This window comes from Glandiceps talaboti, chromosome 23 (assembly GCF_964340395.1).
Source record: "Glandiceps talaboti chromosome 23, keGlaTala1.1, whole genome shotgun sequence".
NCBI lineage: Eukaryota > Metazoa > Hemichordata > Enteropneusta > Spengelidae > Glandiceps > Glandiceps talaboti.
The window spans coordinates 863,204-877,905 of record NC_135571.1 but is presented as its reverse complement, the minus strand read 5'-3'; positions in this window follow the sequence as shown (position 1 = coordinate 877,905).

The following is a 14,702-nucleotide window of genomic DNA, read 5'->3' as shown; positions in this document are numbered from 1 at the left end:
GATTCAAAGTAATATAATATGTCTGATGCTGCAAGTGATGTTCACTACAACTCTTTATGGGTTGTTACATTGATGGAAGGACACTTAAATACTTGATTATTAGAGTTTGTTACAGATAGGTTGATGGCATGTTCCCCACCATGCAAAGCTAAAAAGCATGGACTCACAATTTATGATGGCATGTAAGATATTTAGTTCTAATGGTCTGGTGATTTTATTGTTCTACAACCTCAATAAAAAGATACTCTTTGAAATGAAGAAGATGGTAGCTGTCTTAAATCCCACTGGAATGATATAACAAATCTCTATATTTTATACCGTAACTCTAGCTAGGCTAAGTACATAGCTTTCAAACTACTCTCTTTTATTGCTTTTCAGTTATACTGGATAAAATAATAACTCCAATGCCCAACCTTAGTCATATGGACAAGTCATATACAATAAACTACACATTTTAATGTTAAAATTTCCCATTGATTCCGCAAACTTTTTGCAGGAATTATTTAACCATAGGACAACCAGTATGTACAATGAACACATAATATACTGTGGATGACTCACAATAGAAAAGGGGTTCGAAAACAGCAGTAATAGAAATGACGATACAAGCAAGTAGTAGGATACACTGGGAACTCTGTGAACTCTGTACTTTATATAAATGTGTGTTCCAACTAGTAACGGAAAACTTACATCACATAAGAATGCACGCGTATTCCAACTTGTAACGGAAAGAACGTAGAACACAAAATAAGAATCAATAAATGTAATTCACGACATATACTACAATCAAAACATTTCAGGTACTCTACCAACTATTGTTACAAGCATTTGTAGAGTTGTACTCCCTTCCTTTACATTTATCTTGGATGCTGCAAGCCTTATAGTTTCAGTAGTCCACATAAAGACTTAGGGTGCATACGACTGCAAGGAACCAAAGCACATATCATCGCAATCCCCACATAAACATCTATATAGAATAGAATCTTTATTGCACCCATTAAGAAAACTACATCAATTTTCTTCACTGGATTCTCTGCAGTATGTGTTTGGTGCTAAAACAAACTTAGTAAATATAAAATGCATGTAAACTAGGTTTATACCGAAGTACCTACTAAAAGTAGATAAAATATAACAAGTTTATTGTCCAAAAATCAATTTCAAGGGATATTTGAAATATGAGATGTATGTCTACTTTAGTTGTCAGACATTGTAAATGCTGGCCATAATCATTCAAATTAAGTTATAACAACACATTTTTTTTTCTAAATGCTGGCCATAATCATTCAAATTAAGTTATAACAACACAATTTTTTTTTGTAAATGCTGGCCATAATCATTCAAATTCAATTATGGCAAGTCGTGTTTTCATTGTGTGATCATTTAACGATCAATTATGTGAAGAAATATTGGATACCAACTGAACGGATAAATGGCGTTCAGCAGTATTCATGTCAGTTTTTTTATTTACTTCTTGTCTTGAAAACCAAACTGTACTTTTCTATTTTTCAGTTGCATGTGTGTGTGTGTGTGTGTGTGTATGTGTGTGTGCGTATGTGTGTGCATGTGTATGTGTGTATGTATGTGTGTGTATGTGTGTGTGTGACTGTGTGTGTGCATGCGTGCAACATTTTTTTCGGTCAACAAAAAATCCAATTTCGCATTACATTGAATGATTATCTATTTGCATTTATCTAGATTGAGCGTGCAATTCTGTGTCAAACAAAAAGAGAACTTATGCTTCAATTACATGTAAATGTAATTGTGCATTATGTAAATACAATATAATATGCAGAGCGTAGCGGCACAGCTGAGAAATATAATACCCACTTTATAGTGTTGTTAGAATGACTTAATCTATTTGTACATATATTGGATTTAGAGAGCTCACAATATGCATAGCATAGTAATGTAATTACATACAACTTAAAATTTCCATAATTAGATCTTACCAATAGCTTGAAATTCAAATTGTTTCTGTAGCTGAATAGGCCTGTTTTCTATGCTGTAATTTCATTAAATTACTGTATGTACAAAAAGGCCTTATAATTATAACATAATTATGTACAAGAGATTACTTGCAGTGGTGCGCACGTATACTTGTGGTATTTTCACTGCTGTGTAGTACCAAAATATTATTGCATACCTACATGCAAATGATATGATCTTGCTGTATGATTTTACAGATTTTTATGGAAATTTGCCATTTCAGATAAACATATGTAATAATAACAGAACCCCATGCCATGTGAGTTCCAATGTGGGAACCACTTGGGGGTATTTGCACTCATGCTTGCAGTGTTTTCTGCTGCACTAAGCTCATAAAAGTATGGGTGCTGCAACCACTCGTGCAAATACCCTGAGTGCGCCACACTTGCACTTGTGCATATTGATGGGTCATAAAATGAATAGGAAACTATGCAAATCTAATAATCCTGCCAGGGTATAAATGTCTTTTTATCGTAGCATGGGATCACTGTTGAGAAAAATTCAAAAGACAATGCCAATACAATGATAATTCAAAATTGACATGCTTGAGAAATTAATGCATAAAGTTAAGTTTACATTCTTGAGTGATCTTTATTGTTGTCCATATATATATTTGACTTATGCACTGAAACACATAAAGTTTTAATATTGTGCTATGAAAAATAATTAAACATACAACTGACGGCACCTGGGACCCTATGTTGCATATGACTGACTGTATGTTTGGAGGTGGAGAACTTGTGGTGACTCACTGGCAAGTAATCACCAAAATATAAACATTCCCTATATCTGGGTTTTTCACATGCAAATTTGTCTCATTTGGAAAGGTTTTTTCATTCTATGAAACAAACAGACTGATTTTCAACTAATTTGTGTATCAAGTTACCATCCTATGATATTCACAAACAATTTGTACATGATACATGACCTATGTGTTTCTCGGAGCAAAGTAAAAATGCTGAAAACAAGACCCAGAAGCTCGTACTCTGTACAACAGTTTGAATTTCCCGCATTTGCATAGATTAGCCATAATCCTCTTTATATAGGGCAGTTCTGTCTTTAATACATAGATTTAACAATTCTTCTAAAATATTAAACATTTTAATCACAATAGTTAGGTTATTTATAATTTTATTGTGGTTTTTCAATATTTTCTTTTCATTGAAACGGTGAATCACAGAATAGCTAATTCAAATGACAAACAAACAATTGAAAAAGTTACAAACTAATTAGCTCATGTCACTGTAAGGACATTGTTTAATTATAAATTAATGCTATCTTTATTTTCACTGCTTTGTCAATATATCATGCCTTCCATCATTTAGTGAAAGGTAGATGTGAGACAGTAAATATGTCAGACAACTGTTTGACCTTAAATAAGTAGATTTTGAAAGAGGTGTCTGGTTAATCGTCTTAAAAGACAGATTGCTTTGTGGAAGATTCCCACCACTTAGATAATAAGAGATAATGGTAACCTAACACTGGTATTTAAACTCTTGCTAGGCAATCCTCTTAAGAAAAGTCTCACCACAATTTACTAATTAATGGAAAGTACACATCGCATAATGGATTCTTTGCATTAGCAGTTCAAGTGCAACTTTCCCGACTTGGTGAGCCAGCAAGTCGGGTGTCATAAAACTTGTTTGCATCTCTAAAGCTATTTGCAATGTCACTGATAATGGGTCAGTAAAACTGATAACAACTGATATGACATTAGGGGCTTCACACTTAGATATTGAGCTTAGCTTTGCCTGATGTGTTATGTAATAGTGCTTTATCACATTTGTAAATATTGCCAACAAACAATATTCAGTGATAAGAAAGATAAGAAACCCCACTTTCTTAGCTAATGGCTTGATTCTGTAATGGGTAGAAATATTGGTATCTTAATGATGAAAGGTATATGAATATGTTACATGTTTAAATCAGTTAATGTAAAAACTGAAACTCCCCAAAACTCACAAAAAGTTCATATTATAAGTACACAAGCCATGTATGTTTTCTGCCCTTACGGAAATGGTTTATAGTATTCCTACAAGATTATTCCTATAAGATCTTATAGGATTTTAGCCCCTTTCTTAAAGGAATACTTTACAATTCCTATAGGAATTAGGATAGTCCTAAAGGAATCTTTTAGGACAGACCTATAGGAACGATCAGTCTTATAGGAATATTATAGGTCTTATGGGAATCCTATAAGAATACTATAGACCATTTCCGTAAGGGCATGTGATCACTTTACTTTCTTTAAAACCCTTGAAATATATATTTTTCTCAGTTATGTACTACTTAAAGCCAGATGACCTATATAGTATTGAAATAAAATATTATTAGTAAAATGTAGAAACCAGACAGCTTAATGAAAGTTCACATGTAAATGATTCACAGGGCATGTTGAAAGATTTCTACCTGGACAGTACTTGTATTTGTATTACCCCCAAATGGAATTAAGCATGTTTGACAACATAAAGAGAAAATGATATTATTAGGAAATTCTTGAAGTATTTTTAATTAGTCGGAATTATTGGACACATGGTGGTTTGATCTGCGAATTCATTTTCACAACTAGCTGGATTGAATTCAGAGTTCCACTACACCATACTATCTTATAGTTAAGGATTTAATGTTCTTAAGAAATGGGAAAACTTAAAATCACAGTTTGTCTGTTTTTGACATCATTCTCATTGTATAGTGACATATTCAAGAAACATGTCAGTCATTTGAGTTGAGATCAGAGAGAAACATTTGAGTTTACCATTGTGTAAGTCTCAAGAGTAAAAGCTAAAAATAACATTTGTGGGAAAGTCGTTTCATCTCAATATATTGTTTTGTTAAGATGTGTCAGGAGCAGCTGTATCGACCTGTGATCTAACACTCTTCTCTTCTCATCCTCTGACAGTCCTAGACATTACACCATGCAATGATTAGAAAGTTGATTACTCCAAAATTCGTGGAAACAAGTTGTACTTGGTCACTGGGGAAACCTCAAATCCTATTATAGTGAAATTCGTGGCGTCTCTCTCTCTCTCTCTCTCTCTCTCTCTCTCTCTCTCTCTCTCTCTCTCTCTTTCTCTCTCTCACTCTTTCTCTCTCTCTCTCTCTCTCTCTCTCTCTCTCTCTCTAGATAGATAGATAGATAGATAGATAGATAGATAGATAGAGATTTCACAGGTGAACCCATGGTAGTGCATGCAAATTTACCCCTCAGCACATACACAATACATGGCGTACGTTGTATGGAGAGACACGCAATGCTTCTTGGAACCGGCAACAGGTCAAATTATCACCTTAACTATCATTCTAATCTTGAAGGCTTTTTATGATTGATAATGCTTACCTAAGGAGTTAATTAAAAGCGCTTTGTTGACCTGTGTCTCTACCTGTCAGAAGAGATTAATATTTTGCTTTCCAATATTATTATCTATAATGTCACAGTAGATAATTTGATATGAAATAGGGAATTTGTGAAGCCATCAACAGGTGATGTAGAACTAGTAAATAATGTCTAGAATGGTATACATTGATGTTTGGAGTTAATAGTTAACACACCTGAAATATATGGTTCTGGAAAGATATCATTACAGTGGCATTGTCTGTCTGTCTGTCTGTCTGTCTGTCTGTGTCTGTCTGTGTGTCTGTCTCTCTGTCCCACTGTCTCTGTCTCTCTCTCTCTCTCTGTCTGACTGTCTGACTGACTGTCTGTCTGTCTGTCTGTCTGTCTCTGTCTCTCTGTCTGACTGACTGATTGTCGGACTGACTGTCCGTCTCTCTGTCTGACAGATTATGTGTGTGTGGAAAAAAATATATATATGCCAATGCACAAATACCAGAGACTGACACATTTATTGCCTTTATGTTTGGCAGAAATGTTACTTATTAAAGTGGCCATGTGGATGAGAATTTGGTATTTATTTTAGATTTTTATTTGATAAAACAGCTTCACTATGTTTTTCTACTTGAAAAAATAATGTGAAAGAAAATTGACCAAGTCCGTGTTCATAACTCAATACATTGCAAAAAGATGCAAAAAGTGTAAAATGTTTGTTATTGTACATACAATAACAAACATTGTACACATTGTTTAATGTTTTGCAGTTTATTTAGTTGCAAACATGAACTTGGTATATGTTATTTCACATTATTTTTTCAAGTAGAAAAACATAGTGAAGCTGTTTTATCAAATAAAAATCCAAAATAAATACCAAATTCTCATTTATGGCCACTTTAAGGTGTCTAGATGGTGAGCTGTTCAAACCAAAGTGATCACGTATGTGTCAACAGCTTCATTTTGCTTTATTCATTTTTTAGTAAGTATCTTTACTTGTGTAGAATATATTGACTCAGCTACACAAAAACATGACGATGTTATAGATAACATTGAAGATAGACTAAGTACACTCTCCCCTGCATGTAATTCGTTTACAAGGACACTGGAGTTACGTGCATGTTATAGTGAAATCAAAGTAAGATCTTCCCAGTGAACTAAACCTACCTCTAGGGTAATAGAACTTGATCAACATATCATATTTACCTCAAACATGTACAGCCATTAATCAAACAGATAATCTTAAGTTGATTTAGTCATATATCTGTCTGGTGGTTGCTAGGATTGTCTAAGGGCTCTTAGGTTATTATTCCTGAAGTCTGAATGGTGAGAAATGGAAAGATTAATTTATCCGTAGAGTCTCATTCTACACCTTACTGTTTGGAAGTAAGATTATTGTTACGTCAACATGTGAAAGCAGCAAGATTTGCCATACAGTAATATCTCATGAACGCAATGAACCTCATCTAAATCTACAGTACATCTGTTATTGTATAATATGGCGTATGTGTGGTCTACTCGGAGGGATTGATAGAATTGATGGCTAGATGGGTTCATGGATGGATGAATTACCCATGGATTGTTCTTGGAGTGTGTGTGTGTGTGTGTGTGTGTGTGTGTGTGTGTGTGTGTGTGTCTGTGCATGTCATGTGTTCAGGTGGTACGTGTCTGCTCATGATCACCTGAGTACCAACGCTCACCTGGTGAATTTCATATTAAAATGCCTGAGGTTCATGTAAGGTGCAATACATACATACATACATACATACATACATATGTACGTACATACATACATGCATGCATGCATACACACACACACACACACACACACATACATACATCCATAGTTTGATTAACAATGCAATTCCAATATTATAATAACATTACATATTTTTTTCTCTCACAAAATAAAAACATGTTTTACTAGACATGGGGTATATAGAATAAGTTTTATAGTTGATTATCTTTGGAAGTTACATCTATTGAATGTTTTATTCAAGGAAATATAAACAATGTTTGGATAAACGTACATGGCATATCACTTTACTCAGTTCATTATATGCTTCATGTTACCAAAATTATATTACCATGTAATCATTGTCATTAGTGAATCAATCGTGACATACGATATATATTAAACTTGATATACGATATATCAAAATGATTTTCATACTATTTATTTTTGTCGATTTGTGATTTCAATATCGTCTTCAAGTCATTAAATCGTTTAAAATTGATTTCAGTGAATAATTATGGATAATGTACAATTTAACAGAACAGGAGAAACTTTACCAAACTTTAATCATTCAATAAAGTAATGATTCTCTATAATACTTCAAATGCTATAACTTCGCCTCATTCAAAGATGCAAAGTTATCAATAAGAATGTACAAATGAATGAAAGTTCCACTTGCAGTGGTCATGAAATAGTTATAGTTTACGTGTTTATAGTGAAATTATGTGTATATTTCTTCAAATATTTATTTTATGTGAAAGGCAATATCTCTGTCAGTAAGTTTCACTCTCTCTATATATGTTGTTATTCTTAATTCTAGCATATACATATAGTAAACTTATTTCTATATGCTTGTTCAAATAATCATGTTATGGTTAAAAGCAATGTATCTGACGGTATTTCCTGTTCTGCAGATATCACTGATATTGCAAAATAGCTATATTGTGGAAGAATGATCATGCATACTTTCTGGTTAGTGTTATCAGCCAGAAAGTATGCATGAACATTCTTCACACTATAACTATATTGCGAAAGCCACCAACAGTCACTATAACTTTGCTACATGGTGAGTTTACAAAGGCACTCTGAACTCACCCCTCTACTTTACTATGTAAGATCATGAGATGCATCATTCAGCTACTATTTCCTACTATTTCATCAAAGGGGTGCACGTCAATCAAATGCTTATACTTAGTGTAATAAGTTGACTTGTTGACATTACCCAAGGTATTTCCCATCAGTAAAGTTTGATGATTCTGCTTTTCATTGTCTCTCCAGTGTGGTTGTAGTCGTTCAACAGATATAAACTGACATTATCAATTTATGCACTACCAGATGACAATGATAGATTTAAAGTAAGCAGCCATGCAATACACAGACACCTCAATGTGATTGGATGTAGTATGTGCATCGAATATCAAGGCAGCCACTTACCCTAGTATACCGGTAGTCCATATATGTAACATAACAGGTAGAAATAGTTGATTGATATATGATATTTACCTTTCAGGCAGTGTTCTTGAAGCTAACCTAATATGTATTTCATAAGAAATACTATTAATAATCTCTTAAGGTATTGAATTACTAAATGCAATTAATCTATGTCATTTATATTTGAGTAGAAAGACTCTAGAATAATTATTATGTGATTGTATATGTATGTATGTATGTATGTATGTATGTATGTATGTATGTATGTATGTATGTATGTATGTATGTGTGTGTGTGTGTGTATGTATGTATGTATGTATGTATGTATGTATGTCTGTATGTCTGTATGTATGTGTGTATGTATGTATGTATGTATGTATGTATGTATGTATGTCTGTATGTATGTATGTATGTATGTATGTATGTATGTGTGTGTATGTATGTATGTATGTATGCGTGTGTGTATGTGTGTGTTTGTGTGTATGTATGTATGTATGTATGTATGTATGTATGTATGCGTGTGTGTATGTGTGTGTTTGTGTGTATGTATGTATGTATGTATGTATGTATGTATGTGTGTGTGTATGCGTGTGTTCGTGTGTATGTATGTATGTATGTATGTATGTATGTATGTATGTATGCATGCATTGGTGTATGTATGTGTGTGTGTGTGCGCTGAGATTACTTTGCTCAAAATAAAATGATGTGTATTCAGACAGGATATTAATTTATTAGGATAGTAAATTTAGTGTATTATCTGTTAGTGCTAATCTTTGACTGAGAAAATGACAGAGCTATTCAGTAGCTGTGATTTAACTTATTTGTTAGCTTGACTTCATCATAGTAGGTTATTAAGGTAAATTTAGCGACAAACTTCAGGATGCGCATATGCATGACCCGAAGACAGATGCTCTTTACGGTAGATATACAATTGTCAATTCTTAGTACCTGAAATAGAATATTAAGTGCATCATAAAAGTAATTAAAAAAACATTCAATATTTAGTCAACACCATAACTAATTATACACCACACGCTTCACATGCATCATAAGGTGTGCATGAAAAAAAGTCGCCCTTCTTGTTCTGTTTTGACCATCTAGCATGAGGTAAAAAGCTATTGCAGGTACTGAGAATTGTTAACCAAGTAATGGTTTTAGAAAATGCCTAAATCGTAGGTTGTCATTAAATCTGAGACTTTACCTCGATTGCATTAATACTCAGCCAACTCTTTACCTCGATTGCATTACTTAGTATCTCTAATGGTATCAAACCACTGCTTATAGAGAAAGTACATGTAGAGGTGCTTTCTTGAATTTTTTGAAAACAATATTGTTTTGTGTCTATTTTTATGAAAGATTTAGAAACCCATATTACAAAATCAACATTATAGAATATTGGTTTTGAAATAACTATGAAACTAGAAATAATGACATGGTCGTATAATTAGTGTATGTGTCAGCTGCTGCTAATTGTAAGCATTTCCCTGACGTTGTCTTGGAAACCTTTTGACACTGTAAGTGTTATATTGGACACCTGTCTATTTTCTGTTAATGTAAACATGTTTGTAATATTTGTAAATCACATGGCATAAGACTTAATATCTTAACTATATGGTAGGCAAAGCCCATAAGCTCACAAAGGGTAGATTCATTTGTGACCGGTTGCCTCACAATGATATCGTAGATAACGTCCTCCGTGTGGAGAACATGTATGCGTTTGTGATTGTCGCAATGCATCCTTGGGTAAAATCACCAAAAAAAAAATCGCATAGTATATAGGACGTGCATGCGCGATAGTCATTGGGCCGCTACACGGGCTATTAGATGGTCTGCATGATGTGGCCATTATAAGACCAAATAAAAATATGTGTTTCCCATAACCCGACTGACCCTAAGGTTAAGCCGCCGACTCGAAGCATTTTTTTACATGCAAAAAGGTGTAATTATGACAATTTACTTCTATTTCCCTGTAGATTGTCTTGCCAAAGTATCTTTAGTTACTTTTTTATAAATCACATTCAAGAGAGAAACGATGTCATATAAGTCTATAACAGCACAGTCTGCATATTGTGTTTGTCTACTTCTGAATCACATAATTGTCTTCATTTACTTCTTTTATACAATCTATTCATCAACTCTTACATATTAAGTATTGTGACTAACTAACAGCACAGTCTGCATATTGTGTTTGTCTACTTCTGAATCACATAATTGTCTTCATTTACTACTTTTATACATCTATTCATCAACTGTTACAGAAGTATTGTGACTAACTAACGAGTATCTTAGTCTAGTGCCATGACAGACAGTTTAAGTAATGAAATTCTTAACTTGTAATACTGTCCCTGTTTGGAACTAGACTTCGAGTACATGCATCTTGTCTTTGAGTAAAATAATATAAAATCTCGAACTACCTAATATCCTATTTTCTGAGGTCATGTTATCAGAAGCAAATTTTTTTTTAAATTTTTTTTTTGCCCAATACAATATGACTATAACCTAGCTATCTTCATCTGTATGCATTAGGATTTAATATTCTTACACCAGTTTTTTTTTCTTTTACATAATTATGTTCAAGAATAAAATTATTTGGAAAACATTTTATTTGCTTTCCACTGTTGGTATAAAAAAACCACAGAAATGTTTGACATGCTTGTTAAACATCTATAAAAAGCCACCTTTCCCTACTTAACGAACATAATTTGAAGATTTCTGCATTGCCTGAACAGTTATAATCCTTACATAAATATTTCTCTCTCTCCAGTTTCCAATTTTAGGACTAGATCCATTTAGAGTGCAATCTGTAAGTTGTTTTTATGTATTCAGGGATTTCTCAGTCTTTGAAAGTGTGAGGACACACATAGCCTCTGGAATTATTTCCTGATTCCCTTTCAAATTTATCCTGCAGTTACACTGCATCACCTTGCTTTGGCACCTACAAGTAGAAAATGATAATCTATAGCATTGAACGCGTGTGACTATAGCATTGAACGCATGTGACTATACATGTAGTGTAGTCGAAAACAAGGTCACACTGACAAAGGTTACAGTGATTGACTTGCCAAGGAACCATTGATGCAAACACTCAATTTTGCATAGCATGCTTAAAACATCCCGATATGGCAGTAAAGATTGTGAGACCTTATGGACAGGAGGTGAATGGCAATATGTGTAGTTTGGCTGCTCTTCATGTTCCTTCAGATAATTCTAATAGTATGTGACTGCTAGACTAGATACGGACAGGAGGTGAGTGGCAATACATGTAGTTTCGTCTCTCTTCATGTTCCTTCAGATAATTCTAATAGTATGTGACTGCTAGACATAGATACGGACAGGAGGTGAATGGCAATGTATGTAGTTTTGTTTCTCTTCATGTTCCTTCAGATAATTCTAATAGTATGTGGTTGCTAGACGTAGATACGGACAGGAGGTGAATGGCAGTACATGTAGTTTTGTTTCTCTTCATGTTCCTTCAGATAATTCTAATAGTATGTGACTGCTAGACTAGATACGGACAGGAGGTGAATGGCAATACATGTAGTTTCGTCTCTCTTCATGTTCCTTCAGATAATTCTAATAGTATGTGACTGCTAGACATAGATACGGACAGGAGGTGAATGGCAATGTATGTAGTTTTGTTTCTCTTCATGTTCCTTCAGATAATTCTAATAGTATGTGATTGCTAGACGTAGATACGGACAGGAGGAGAATGGCAGTACATGTAGTTTTGTTTCTCTTCATGTTCCTTTAGATAATTCTAATAGTATGTGACTGCTAGACGTAGGTGAATGGCAATACATGTAGTTTTGTTTCTCTTCATGTTCCTTCAGATAATTCTAATATGATGTAACTGCTAGACATAGATACGGACAGGAGGTGAATGGCAGTACATGTAGTTTTGTTTCTCTTCAGCTTCATGTTCCTTCAGATAATTCTAATAGTATGTAACTGCTAGACATAGATACGGACAGGAGGTGAATGGCAATGTATGTAGTTTTGTTTCTCTTCATGTTCCTTCAGATAATTCTAATAGTATGTGATTGCTAGACGTAGATACGGACAGGAGGTGAATGGCAATACATGTAGTTTTGTTTCTCTTCATGTTCCTTCAGATAATTCTAATATGATGTGACAGTTTGTGGTATTCAATCCCATACACTTTAAAGTGTTATTAGTGACCCTCGTATAGGTCTATTATCTACCGTGCTTTTTTCAGGCATTTTGTGTACCATTGGAAAAACTACAAAAGTCGTGGTGTAATACTTTAGAATAACTGATGTAATTAAAATTTTTGCATAGACTGTCAAGCTAGGGTGTCCCGCATGTTTATGTATATACATACACTTCAGTGCTGAGATAAATACAAAACATACCTAGCTTGAGAAAAGCTAACAACACTTATTTACAGGTAGTTTTCTATTCTGTTGGCCATACAGAATTGGACTTATTCATCTTGGCACGTTTCATCGAGCCTTTGCATGTGAGTGTGTCGACTTCTCATCACAAAAAGTAAACACTTTTTAGAAACAGGAAAGAAAACCTATAGCATTTACCATTTTCTATACATTATAGTTGTAAAGTACATGTGAGAGAAAATGGTCATTCAGGGTTCTCCTAAAGAAATGATACAATATTCAGCATTTAAATCTGAGCTTGAACTTCTTATCAGCATTGTACCTACTGAAACAGCTGAAAGGTCTGATGTGTGACAGTGATTATCAAATAATAGTAAGAAACATTGCAGAATTTATCATCTCTTTTATTATTATTAAATCAATAAATCTATGGTGTATTTTTTCTTGAGATAGAATCTAGAAGAGAATAGTTCAAACCTAACATGAAATACACAGTGTAACTGTTGAGTCATGTGTCATCTTCAAAATTAGGATATGTCCAAAGTTTAGTTATAAAGATTCACCTGGGGTTGTTTGAATCATACAGATGGGAAGTTTTCAATCTAAGGCATTAGTGACCTTAGGAAAACGGAGACAGTGTAATAGCAAAACGTATTAACCTTATGACATAAGTGTAGGTCCCAATACACGACTTTCAACCATTACTGCATAACTAAGTGTCATCTATGTATATAAGCTTGTGTAACATTTCTGCTGTTATTCAGTTGCTTATAGTTGACTTATTTTGAAACTAAGTTGATCTGTCATCCTTACTCGGAACTGACTGATTGAATGTAGATTACAATACTTTATTGACCAAAACAACTGTACAGCTGAGCAGGAATTTGCCTTGGTGTTGTTAAACATCTAAAAACAACAAAGACAAAACATACGTACATACGTACGTACGTACGTACGTACGTACATACATACATACATACATACATACGTACGTACGTACGTACGTGCGTACATACATAGATACATAAATAAAACAATACAATACAGTATAAAATCCTGATAAAAGAGACAAAACATAAAAGTCTTCATTGAAATCACAAACTGTAAAATAAAAATGTTCTTGGATAAAAGCTGGTTTTAAAATGTATCTTTACATCACAGTGTAACACACATGACAGTATGGGCAGGAGTGCAGTTTTGCTGACAATTGTCATAATGTGCCTTTAATTTGTATGGGGTAACTGTAATCACAATGACTGTGTCGAGAAATAAAAAAAACATGTCACAGAAGCATCTTTGAAAGTGATATGTCGGGGGGGGGGGGGGTCACTACATGGGTAACATTATGGGGAGTCTCCTCACAAACATTGAAACCCAATGTGTTGTGATACCAATTTTATGCAAAAAGTATACCCTTCTGATACCAAATTGCATTTTAATTAGTCTAAGTACAGGGCTCCCAGGGGAAGTTAGCCCTAGATCTAGTGTGGCATGAGTGACGAGAGTATGGAAGTTTTGAAGGTAGGTACACCAGGTTGAAACGCTTCCAGTGTTGACTGCATAGTCTCTGTTAATTAACGCCAGTTTTGATTCACCGACCCTTTATCATACCACCACCTCATGAAAAGTATACCCTTTCTGATACCAACCAGTATAAAAAACCAACCCCTTTTGCATGGACCCTCTCCGTATTGCTGTCTATGGGAGTTGCTGAAGGTGTTATTGCTGAAAACCTTTAAAGTGATAATTTACATGTCTTTAACATGTATGCTCTTCAAAGGTCGACCTTATTTTTCTTTGGAAATGCTTTTACCAACGGCAATTTAGTTAGATGAATTTGTACACCTAATCACAAGTCATTTTAAAACAT